General features: G+C 40.7%; 1 protein-coding gene across 3 annotated transcripts in view; it reads right to left on the bottom strand.

Moving 5' to 3' along the window:
* Positions 1-12,017, bottom strand: part of LOC142759306 (allantoinase, mitochondrial-like) — a 65,088-nt gene that overhangs the window by 23,953 nt on the left and 29,118 nt on the right. The gene's annotated exons all lie outside the window — the stretch shown is intronic.

Below are 12,017 nucleotides of genomic sequence, written 5' to 3'. Positions count from 1 at the left end.
GCCCTTCCTTATCTAGGGGTTAACCTAGCATTTCCAGTCTCAAAATTGTTTGACCAAAATTACATTCCTCTCCACAAGAAAATCAATGAGGACCTACATAATTATAAACACCATGGTGTTTCTTGGTTAGGCAGAATTGCTGCCATCAAAATGTTAACTCTTCCTAAGATTCTCTATACTTTTAGGAATGTTCCCATATTTGTGACAAACGCTTTCATAACTAAACTGCAATCCATCTTAATGAGATTCATATTGGGAAAAACCAAACCAAGAGTTAAAGCAGATATTCTTTACAGACCCATGCGAGAGGGAGGATTGGGATGCCCCACTCTGTTACAATACTACAGAGCCTCTATCCTCGACCAATTAAAATCGTTATGGTCACAGGATGTCTCTAAACACTGGGTATCCATTGAATCATCTGTATTGGGAAGGTCCTCCTTAGCAATCTCTCTATCTGCATCCTCTTTATTTGGGAACCATATGAGGTCTACACATCCTACAATAAGGGCTATCACGGAGTTATGGCACAACCTAGTTATTAAACATAGCTTGTTTTCTACGGATTATGGGAAATCTAGTATTGCACTACTGATGGCTCTCATTCCAGATCTTGACATCTCAACATGGATGGCTAATGGATTACTCCACATGTCTGATTTATGGGAAAATGACATGCTGGTACCCTTTCAAACTCTGACCCAAATGTACAATATTCATAAACATGACTTTTATAAATATCTACAAATTAGGCATGCACTAACATCCATACCCAAGCCTCTTCCAGCATCAGAATCCAAATTAAGCAAATGGTTAGCAACTAACTCATCCTCCAGAGGTAATATTTCCCAGTGTTATAAATTTTTACTAAACTCCTTCCCAAACGACTTGCATATATACAAACAAAAGTGGGCACATGATCTGGATGTCATTATATCTGACGATCAATGGAACTCGGCCTTTTATGCTGTCTCATCGATCTCCAGATGTACTAATCATATTGAAACAGCCAGAAAACTCTTATATAGATGGTACCTCACCCCGGTGAAACTTCACAAATTTTACAAAGAATCAAAAGAATGCTGGAGATGTAGTAATACAGGCACAATGCTGCACATCTGGTGGGAGTGTCCATATATCCTGGAATTGTGGAGAAAAATGGGACGCTTTCTGTCACATATATGTGGTTACTCAATTATTCTAGATGCCCCATTATGCCTATTGGCAATTGATGCTGACAAATTTGATCGCACCCACAGAGCAGTTATCCTACACACTATTATAGTGACAAGATTCAAAATAGCAAAATACTGGAAAACCAATAAACTCCCGTCTTTGTCAGAAATTATTCAGGGAATAAACAACAACTGCTGGTTTGAATCTATGATCGCCTCTTCCTTAAATAAAAAAAAGTTCATTTGACAACATGTGGGATGTGTGGACCTCTAGTCAGTATTGTAACGCGATACACTAAATTTATGGATATACACACCTCTTAACCCTATAGTGATGTGCAAAATACCTTTGAGACTCTCTGATGTATTCCCTTATACATTGTTTTATTGTTCATAATGATTTATTGTACACAAAGCTATGATACTGTATTGATACCTTTGTTATGTTAAGTTATGTAAAATTATTTCTATTTTTACTACGTTATGTTATCTTAGTAAGCTTTGTTTCTGCTTACTTGTATGTACGATTTGAAAAACTCAATAAAAACAAATGTGATAAAAAAAAAAAAGAAATATCTTTCATAAGTTTTTGGGGATTTTAGCTGCTGCTACAGATCTTAACCCTTTCACGACCAAGGACGAAAATGCACGTCCTGGTCGGCTGCTAGTTCCCGCTCCAGGACGTGCATTTTCGTCCGCATTTCAAACTGTCACTCTGTGTAAACACAGAGTGACAGACCCGCGCTGACAGCTGTCCTAGACAGCTGAGACATCAGTCTTGCCGGACAGCGGACCATCGCCGCTGCTTTCGGCAGTTAACCCCTTAAGTGCGGCGACGGATTGCCGTCGCCGCATTTAAGTGGTTTGAAGCACATCGGCAGCCCCCACGAAGTGATCGTGGGGGCTACCGATGCTTGTCACGGCAATCGGAGGTCAGATAATGACCTCCGGGTTGCCATGCACGGAAGCCTCGGAGGAACAGCCTCCGGCCGTTCCTCCTCTGCTTCCTGTCAGTGTGACAGCACGTCACAATGACAGTTAGAGTACATTACACTACGTGTGTAGTGTAATGTACTCTAGCAGCGATCAAAGCTGCAAGACTAAGTGTCCCCTAGTGGGACAAGTTAAAAAAGTAAAAAAAAGTAATAAAAATGTTTAAAAAAAAGTGTAAAAATAAAAGTTATAAGTTCTATAAACAGAAAATGCTTTTTTTTCCTATAATAAGACTTTTATTATAGAAAAAAAATGAACACGTTAAAAAAGTACACATATTTGGTATCCCCGCGTTCGTAACGACCCCAACTATAAAACTATAATGTTATTTTTCCCGCACAATGAACACCCCAAAAAAAATCAATAAAAAACGACGACAGAATCGCAATTTTTTTGGTCACCACCCCTCCCAAAATAAAGAATAAAAAGTGATCAAAAAGTCGCATGTTCCCAAAAATAGTACCAATAAAAACTTCTATCCGTCCCGCAAAAAACAAGCCCTTACACAGCTTTTTTGACTAAAAAATAGAAAAATTATGGCTCTCAGAATATGGTGACACAGAATTTTTTTTTTTTATAAATAAGTCATTTTATTGCGCAAACGCTAAAAAAAAGGACCAAACCTATATACATATGGTATCGCCGTAATCGTACCAACCCCCAGAATAAAGTAAAAATGTCATTTATAGCGTACGGTGAGCGCCGCAAAAAGAAAACCTAAAAAACGGTGTCAGAATTCCTGTTTTTTACTCAGGATTGCAAAAAAATTGAACAAAAAGTGATAAAAAAAAAAATCACACGTACCCCAAAATGGTACCAATGAAAACTACAGATTGTCCTGCAACAAATAAGCCCTCGCAGCTCCGGTGGTGAAAAAATAAAAAAGTTCTGGCTTTCAGAATATGGCGATGCAAAATGTTCCAAAAGTGGATAAGATCGGGCGCCATTTATCAGTGCGACACCAGTCACATATCTATGAAATATTATTTATTTACCCCATTATTGTACCCTCTTATTATGCCCTGATGTACCCCGCACAGATTACATATACCCTGATGTACCCCGCACAGATTACACATGCCCCCCACATTATAAACTGAAATACCAGCGAAACCGAAAACAGAAAAACTACCAAGCAAAATCTGCGCTCCAAAAGCAAAATGGCGCTCCCTCCCTTCTGAGCCCTGCAGCGTGCCCAAGCAGCAGTTTGCGCCCACACATACGGTGTCGCCATACCCGAGAGAACCCGCTTAATGTTTTATGAGGTATTTGTCTTCTGTGGCACACACTGGGCACAACATATAATGCACTAAAATGGCATATCAGTGGAAAATTGCAATTTTCACTTTGAACCATCCGCTGCGCATTAACCCCTTTTTTTTAAACATCACAATAGAAAAAAATGCATGGAATTAGGGTTAGAGGAATCTGATATGGAAGGTCTCTCGGCCCTTGAGGGGTTACTAGAGGAATCTGGACGCACTCCAGGTGTAGGTCCCTTCACCAACCTTAAAATGAAGAGTAGGAAACTGCCACCTATAGGAGATTTTACTAATGTGGATTTATTTGTGGATATGGTGGGAGATGAGATTAAAAGTCTCAGTCAGGATAGCAGGGGAATGGATAATAACTTGTCTTGGTCTGAACGACTAGCTCTGACCACTTTAGAGAAAAAACAGAATATTGTTCTCAAAGCATCTGATAAAGGTGGGAACATTGTGGTCATGAGCAGGGATGGTTATAAGAGGATGTGTGAGGACATTTTATTTAACCATGACTGCTATACCATTCTAAAGGATAACCCTACAGCATTATTCAAGAAAGAGTTGCTGAGCATTTTGAGTGATGCAAAGAGCAGATCCTTGATTAGTGCAGGTGAGTTTGGGTTCCTATACCCACAATTTCCTGTTATGGCGTGTTTCTATAGCCTGCCCAAAATCCATAAAGGATATCCTCCCTTACGTGGCAGACCTATTGTTTCAGGCATAAATAATTTAACTCAAAATGTGAGTACGTATGTTGACCAAGTGTTGCGCCCCTTTGTTTTGAGTCTCACATCATATGTGCGTGACACAATGGATGTCCTGAAACAGATTGATGGTATTTCCCTGGAGAAAGATACAATCTTGGCTAGTCTGGATGTCGAGGCGTTGTATTCATCCATACCGCACAAATGTGGTTATAAAGCAGTCGAGTACTATCTGGGATCTAGAGGTACTCAGTTTGCAGCTCATAACCAGTTTGTCATGCAGCTATTACAGTTTGTTCTTGAAAGAAATGTATTTATTTTTGAAGACAAAATTTTCCATCAGAAATGTGGTACTGCAATGGGGAGTCCTGCTGCTCCCACCTATGCAAATTTATTTCTTGGCTGGTGGGAGGAGACAATTGTCTTTGGGGACAAATTTGCCAATTGGACTTCATCCGTTGGATTATGGATTAGATATATTGATGACGTGTTGATCCTCTGGAACTCTACAGCGGTTGAGTTCCATAACTTTGTAGCAGCCCTCAACAAGAATGATGTGGGACTTAAATTCACATGTGAGATCAGTGAGAAAGAATTGTCTTTTTTAGATCTGAAAATCACAAAAACAGTAGAAGGCACTATCCACACTAAGGTACATAGGAAAGAAACAGCAACAAATAGTTTCCTGCAATGGAATAGCTGTCATCCGTACTCCCTCAAAAGTGGCATTCCAAAAGGCCAATTTATGAGAGTACGTAGGAATTGTAGTTCTATGGGTGATTTTGAGTTCCAGGCCAAGGAGCTCAAAACAAGGTTGAAGGACAGAGGTTTCCCCGAGAGGGTTATCAGGAAGGCCTATGAGGGAGCAAGGGATGCTGATAGGCAATGTCTTCTGGTTCCTAAAAAACGGAAAGAAGAACAGGTCACGAGACTCATAGGCACCTATGATTCCAAACAAAATGACATTATGCAGATACTGAACAGGTATTGGCGTATTCTCAGTTCTGATGTAGATCTAGCAGATCAGATCACACAGAGGCCGTCTGTCACGTATCGAAGAGGGAAAAATATAAGGGACAGAGTCATGCATAGCTGTTTTGACCCCATTTCACCTAGGGGCACGTGGCTGGACAGACAAATACCAGGCACCTTTAGGTGTGGTAGCTGTAAAGCCTGTGATTTCATTTTTAAAGGTAATAGCTTCACTAGCGTCACTACACAGAAACAATACACTATCCGGGATTATGTCAATTGTAAGACCGCGGGAGTGGTCTACCTAATCACATGTCCATGCCCCCTAAATTATGTGGGAAAAACAGCACGACAATTTCGTCGCCGTATTAGGGAGCATGTTGGAGATATTGTCCATGATAGGGACACCCCTATATCTAGGCATGTGCATGCCAAACACCAAGGCCAGGCAGCATGTTTAAAGTTTCAAGCTATTGAACTTGTTAGACCCCCCAAAAGAGGAGGAGATTGGGATAACCTGATTTTACGCAAAGAAGCACAATGGATCCACAGACTGGAATGCATACATCCAGCAGGTTTAAATGAGCAGACTAATTATACATGTTTTATCTAACACTCCTTATGGGCGGCCTATCTCTTTTGGGTTGCCCATGGGGTGGGTGAGTTCATTATTTGCCCAACATACTTAGGTTTGAGATGGCCCTGTTGGTCTACCGTTTTATAACGGAGATCGCCTGTCGGTCCCGCATGTCATGAGGGATCGTATATTCTTATCCACCCTACATGTGATTAATTACTTTTTAGTTGCTTGGTGAGGTAGCCTACTTGCGGTGTTTAACTGTCCCGCGAGATTTACTTATTATCTATTATCGTGTAGCGCTTACCTTCTCGTGTATTGGCAGTCTGGGCGACTTGTCCTTGGCTTCTACTGCGCCTGCGCGTGCGGATTGATGCGGCCGATGATGACCCCTGGTTGTCAGCTGACGGCGGGGGGTCACATGGGCAGGTGTCACTAATCGTTAGGGTGCGGGGATTGGTCAGTTCATGTTTTGCCGCTAGAATACGAGGGGTGGAGTTAAGCGTTTATAGTAACGTAGCGCCTGCAATGAAGTATGCCGTTGACATCAATACGTGCATCTTGCCGTGACGCACAGCAGAATATCTGCTGTTGAAGATTTTTATCGCTGGTGTGAAGACCAGAGTTACCAAGATACGGACCCCTGAGGATGAGTACCTGAAACGCGTAGGGTCGTTGCATTGTTTATGGAATGTTTGCATTAGGGATAGTCATATTGTGTTACACCCAGCACTAGGAGACCCGAATTATTCGGACACCTGTGCTTTATTTTGGGATTGTACTACTGATGTGCCCTGGATATATGCTGTTTCCAGACAAAATACTGTTACAAACACCGAGTTATATGTATCATAATGACTCAGTGTTTTCTGTTTAATACGTTTTTTAATAATCACGGTGGGGCTTATGTCACAGTGGTGTGTTACCCCTGTTTTTAACAAGTTACTATTAAAAGTTATTTTTTACTTTATTGTTACTTCAGTGAACCAACCCCTTTGCGCACTATGACTTAATTGCCTGTCATGGTGCGGTGGTTGATGTATGGAGCCGGCTCACATGCTGAGCCCGCTCCATACGCTACGGGTGTCGGCTGTGTATTACAGCAGGCCCCCTCGGTACTAACGGACAGGTACAGCGATCGCTCTGTTACAGAAGCCTGTAAGAATAACAATACACTGCAATACATTAGTATTGCAGTGTATTGTACCAGCGATCCAATGATCGCTGGATCAAGTCCCCTAAGGGGATTGATTAATAAAATGTGTAGAAGAATTATAGTTATTAGTAGTGAGATTTTTTTTTTGAAAGTTAAAAAAACAAAACACCTTTTCGCATTTTTCTTCTAAAGTAATGTAAAAAAATGAACAAAATTGTAAAAGTCCGAACTATTACAATATACCATTATTTAATTTGCACAGTGCACACCTTAAAAAAATTTAATAATTGAAACCGCCAAAATCTCAGTTTTTTTTTGTCACCTTCGCTCTAAAAGAAAAATGTAATACAACTTTTGAATCACTTTTTATGTACCAAAAAATGGTACCAATAAAACCTGCAGCTCCTCCCGCAAGAAATAAGCCCGCACACCGCCCTATTGATGGAAAAATAAAAAAGTTATGGCTCTTGGAAAGCGGGGAGGGAAAATCTAAAATAAGAAAGCAAAAACTGGATCAGTCCTGAAAGGGTTAATTCATTTCTAATGAAAAAACGTATGACCACATGTGGGGTATTTCCGTACTCGGGAGAAATTGCTTTATAAAAAATGGTTGTTTTTTTCCTCCTTTATCCCTTGTGAAAATTAGAAAATTCAACATTTTAGTGGAAAAAATTTTGATATTAATTTTCGCGCCCTAATTCTAATAAACTCTGCAAAAGACCCGTGGGGTGTAAATGCTCACTATACCCCTAGAAAAATTCCTTGAAGGTTTTTCCAAAATGGGATCACTTTTGGGGGGTTTCCCCTGTTTTGGTCCCTCCAGTGCATTGCAAATGCGACATGGCAACGAAAACCATTCCAGCAAAATCATAAATCCAAATGGCGCTCCTTCCCTTCTGAGCCCTGCTGTGGGTCCAAACAGCAGTTTATTACCACATATGGGGTATTGTCGTAATCGGGAGACATTGCTTTACAAATGTTGGGGTGCATTTTCTTCGTTATTCCTTGTAAATAATAAAAATTTCTATGTTGTTTCAGAAAAAAAGTACATTTTAATTTTTACAGACTAATTCCAATATATTTAGCGAAAAACCTGTGTGGTCAAAATGCTAACTATACCCCTAGATAAATACCTTAAGGGGTCTAGTTTTCGAAATGGGGTCGTTTATGGGGAGTTTCTATTGTTCTGGCAGCTCAAAGCCTCTCCAAATGTACAGTGGGGCCTAAAACATTTTCAAGCAAAATAGGAGTCCTGAAAGCCTCCGGGTGCTCCCTTCTTTTGGGGCCCTGCCGTGTGTCCAAACAACGCATTAGGGCCACAATGTGGGTATTTTTGAAAACAGGAGAAAGAGGGTGATAGATTTTGGGGTGTGTTTCTTCATTTTCATGTTCGCTTTACAAAGAAATCGGTCTTCAAACAAATACTTTTATGAAAAAAGTGAAATTATTTTCTTTTTCACCTGATATGCATTAAATTTAGCAAAGAACTGTGGGGTCAAAATAATTACTATACCCCTAAATAATTACGTTATGGGGTCTAGTTTTCTAAATGGGGTCGTTTATGGGGAGTTTCTATTGTTCTGGCAGCTCAAAGCCTCTCCAAATGTACAGTGGGGCCTAAAACATTTTCAAGCAAAATAGGAGTCCTGAAAGCCTCCGGGTGCTCCCTCCCTTTCGGGCCCTGTCGTGTGTCCAAGCAATGCATTAGGGTCACAATGGGGGCATTTTTGAAAACAGGAGAAACAGGGTGATATATTTTGGGGTGTGTTTCTTCATTCTCATGGTCGCTTTACACAGAAATCGGTCTTCAAAGTGATACTTTTATGAAAAAAGTGTTTTTTGTTTTTTTTTCACCTGCTATGCATTAAATTTAGCAAAAAACTGTGGGGTCAAAGTACGCACTACACCCCTAGATAAATACCTTAAGCGGTCTAGTTTTCTAAATGGGGTCGTTTATGGGGAGTTTCTATCGCTCTGGTAGCTCAAAACCTCTCCAAATGTACAGTGGGGCCTAAAACATTTTCAAGCAAAATAGGAGTCCTGAAAGCCTCCGGGTGCTCCCTCCCTTTCGGGCCCTGTCGTGTGTCCAAGCAATGCATTAGGGTCACAATGGGGGCATTTTTGAAAACAGGAGAAACAGGGTGATAGATTTTGGGGTGTGTTTCTTCATTCTCATGGTCACTTTACACAGAAATCGGTCTTCAAAGTGATACTTTTATGAAAAAAGTGAAATTTAATTTTATTACGCCTGCTTTGCATGAATTCTTACAAAAAAACTGTGGGGTCAAAATACTTACAACACCCCTTAATAAATACCTTAAGGGGTGTAGTTTTCAAAATGGGGTCACTTGTGGGGGTTTCCACCATTCTGACAGCTATGAGCCTCTGAAAACCTGGCTTGGTGCAGGAAAACAAAATGTACTTCAAAATGTATAAAATTATTACTAAATTTGTAAGTCTTCCAAATTGCTCAAAAAAAACTTTTTTTTTTCAAAAGTGCTGCCAAAATAGAGTAAAGAGATGGAAATATATATTTAATTAAAAAAATTGTGCAGTATGTGTGTACATATGTGACATATTGCAGTTAAAAATAGGGAAAAATGATCATTTTTACAAAATTTCTTCAATTTCTCTATTTTTTAATTAATTTCCGCAAATCGTATCAGTCTACTTTTACCACTAAAATAAAGTACAACATGTGACAAAAAAACAATGTCAGAATTACTTGGATATTCAAAACTTTCACAGAGTTATTCTCTGATAAAGTCAGACATACCAGATTTGACAAATCTGGCTTGGTCATTAAGGTACAAACATGCCCGGTCATTAAGGAGTTAATAAAGCAATCGCCCCATACCCACTGATCACTTTTAGAAGGGGTAAGAACCTCCAGTATCGTCTAGTCCATAGTTATTTTAACGAGTGTTTACCACTGATTAGATGGCTCCCCGACATACCAACAGGAAAACATTCAAATGCGGATCCTGTAAAGCATGTAAGTGCAAAGCAAAAAGTAAAATATTCCGGAGTGCAGTGGCAGGACAAATATTGATCAACAGAGAATTAGGAAATTGCAGATCGAAGGGGGTCGTCTACATGGCCACATGCACTTTCCCACTAAATTATGTGGGCAAAACAATCTGGGAATTTCGGAGAAGAATCCTGGATCATATTGGAAATATTCGTAAAGAAGAGGACCCATGTCTAGCAAGACATATATGAGAGAAGTGGCGTAACTACCGCTAAAGCAGCCGTAGCGGCTGCTACGGGGCTCGCAGCATGAGGGGGCCCGTGCCACCCGCCTGCATGGCCCCCCCCCATGGCCGGAGGCTCCGCTAGCAGCTGCTATGGCTGCTACAGCGCGACGCCACTGAAGGGGTTGTTCCTACAAAAGACATGCATCCCCTATCCACTGGATAGGGGATACATGTGTGATCGCTGGGAAGCCCAGCGATAAGGAGAACGGGGGACCGAAAGTCCCCCGAAGTTCTACAGGGGGGATTTGGGGCTGTATGGCATTATCTACAGGGGGGGCTGTATGGTGTTATCTACAGGGGGGGCTGTATGGCGTTATCTACAGGGGGGGCTGTATGGTGTTATCTACAGGGGGGGCTGTATGGCGTTATCTACAGGGGGGCTGTATGGCGCTATCTACAGAGGGGGCTGTATGGCGTTATCTACAGTGGGGCTGTAAGGCGTTATCTACAGGGGGCTGTGTATGGTGCTATCTATAGGGGGCGCTGTGTGCTGGAATCTATAGGGAGGCACTATCTACAAGGGGGTGGGGGTTGTGTGATACCCAGCAGAGGGGGGGTCCCAGTCAAAAGTTTGCTTTGGGGCCCAGTCTTTCCTAGTTACGCCCCTGTACGAGAGGTACATAACAACAATGAAGAAGAAATCACATTTCAGACTATAGAGGTGATTAGACCCTTCATTCGTGGAGGTAATCTAGACAGACTCCTACTCCCAAAGGAATGTAGGTGGATTTAGAAATTAAAAACATTACACCCGGATTGAATTAATGATTATATGTCATTCACAAGCTTTATATAAGTCCACAGATACAGACACAGGTCTGAACTCATCCCATTTCCCATGCATGAAGCAGATTATCTATGGGGGATAGAAGAATTATCTTTATAACTATAGGACAAGATAGTCCTTACATACTGAAATCAGAGTGTCCGTATTATAAACCCCAGGGCATTGGTGACTAATAAAAATTATAGCTTGCACACACCGCATCTTAAAAAAAACTCAGCGAGAATGAATACAACACTTTACAGTTAAATTTGTATCAAGTGAATATGATTTCTTGACATTCTTTCCTTTTAGGACATAAAACTGTAGCCATCTTTATCTTGACTTTTAACGCATAAAATACACAGCGCCAAGAAATTATAACTTTTTTATTGGCTTTTGGTGTGTGATATCACGCCGCAGCAATTTATCAGTCACGATAAAGATGGCTACATCCATAATTGTATTTATATTGCAGTGAGCTAGTACAACACCTGCATATAACTGATCGTGTAAGCATCAAAACCAGGACACATTGATTTTATACATTAAGGCCAGAATTTCATTTACAGTTTTGATGCAGTTTTTGTGGCAGTTTTTGGCTCAGTTTTTTAGCCAAACCCAGAAGAGGACACAAAATAAAGGAGATGCATCAGTCTTTTCTTTATACAGGGTGGGCCATTTATATGGATACAGCTAAATAAAATGGGAATGGTTGGTGATATTAACTTCCTGTTTGTGGCACATTAGTATATGGGAGGGGGGAAACTTTTCAAGCTGGGTGTTGACCATGGCGGCCATTTTGAAGTTGGCCATTTTGTATCCAACTTTAGTTTTTTCAATGGAAAGAGGGTTATGTGACACATCAAACTTATCGAGAATTTCACAAGAAAAACAATGGTGTGCTTGGTTTTAACATTACTTTATTCTTACAAGAGTTATTTACAAGTTTCTGATAAAGATAGTGGGGCCATTCTTCATCAATGGAAACCTCAAGGCCATGGGATATCTGAAATTGCTACATGATGATGTGTTTCCCTCTTTATGCACTGAAGCTGGCACGTTCCCTGAGTTTTTCCAGCAAGATGATGCACCACCACATTATGGGTGTCAGGTCCGAGCATTCCTAGATGAACAGTTTCCTGGAAAGTGGAT

Source organism: Rhinoderma darwinii, chromosome 4 (genome assembly GCF_050947455.1).
Source record: "Rhinoderma darwinii isolate aRhiDar2 chromosome 4, aRhiDar2.hap1, whole genome shotgun sequence".
In the NCBI taxonomy this organism is placed as follows: domain Eukaryota; kingdom Metazoa; phylum Chordata; class Amphibia; order Anura; family Rhinodermatidae; genus Rhinoderma; species Rhinoderma darwinii.
Note: the sequence above shows the minus strand (reverse complement) of the source record. Positions and strands in the feature narration are given on the sequence as shown.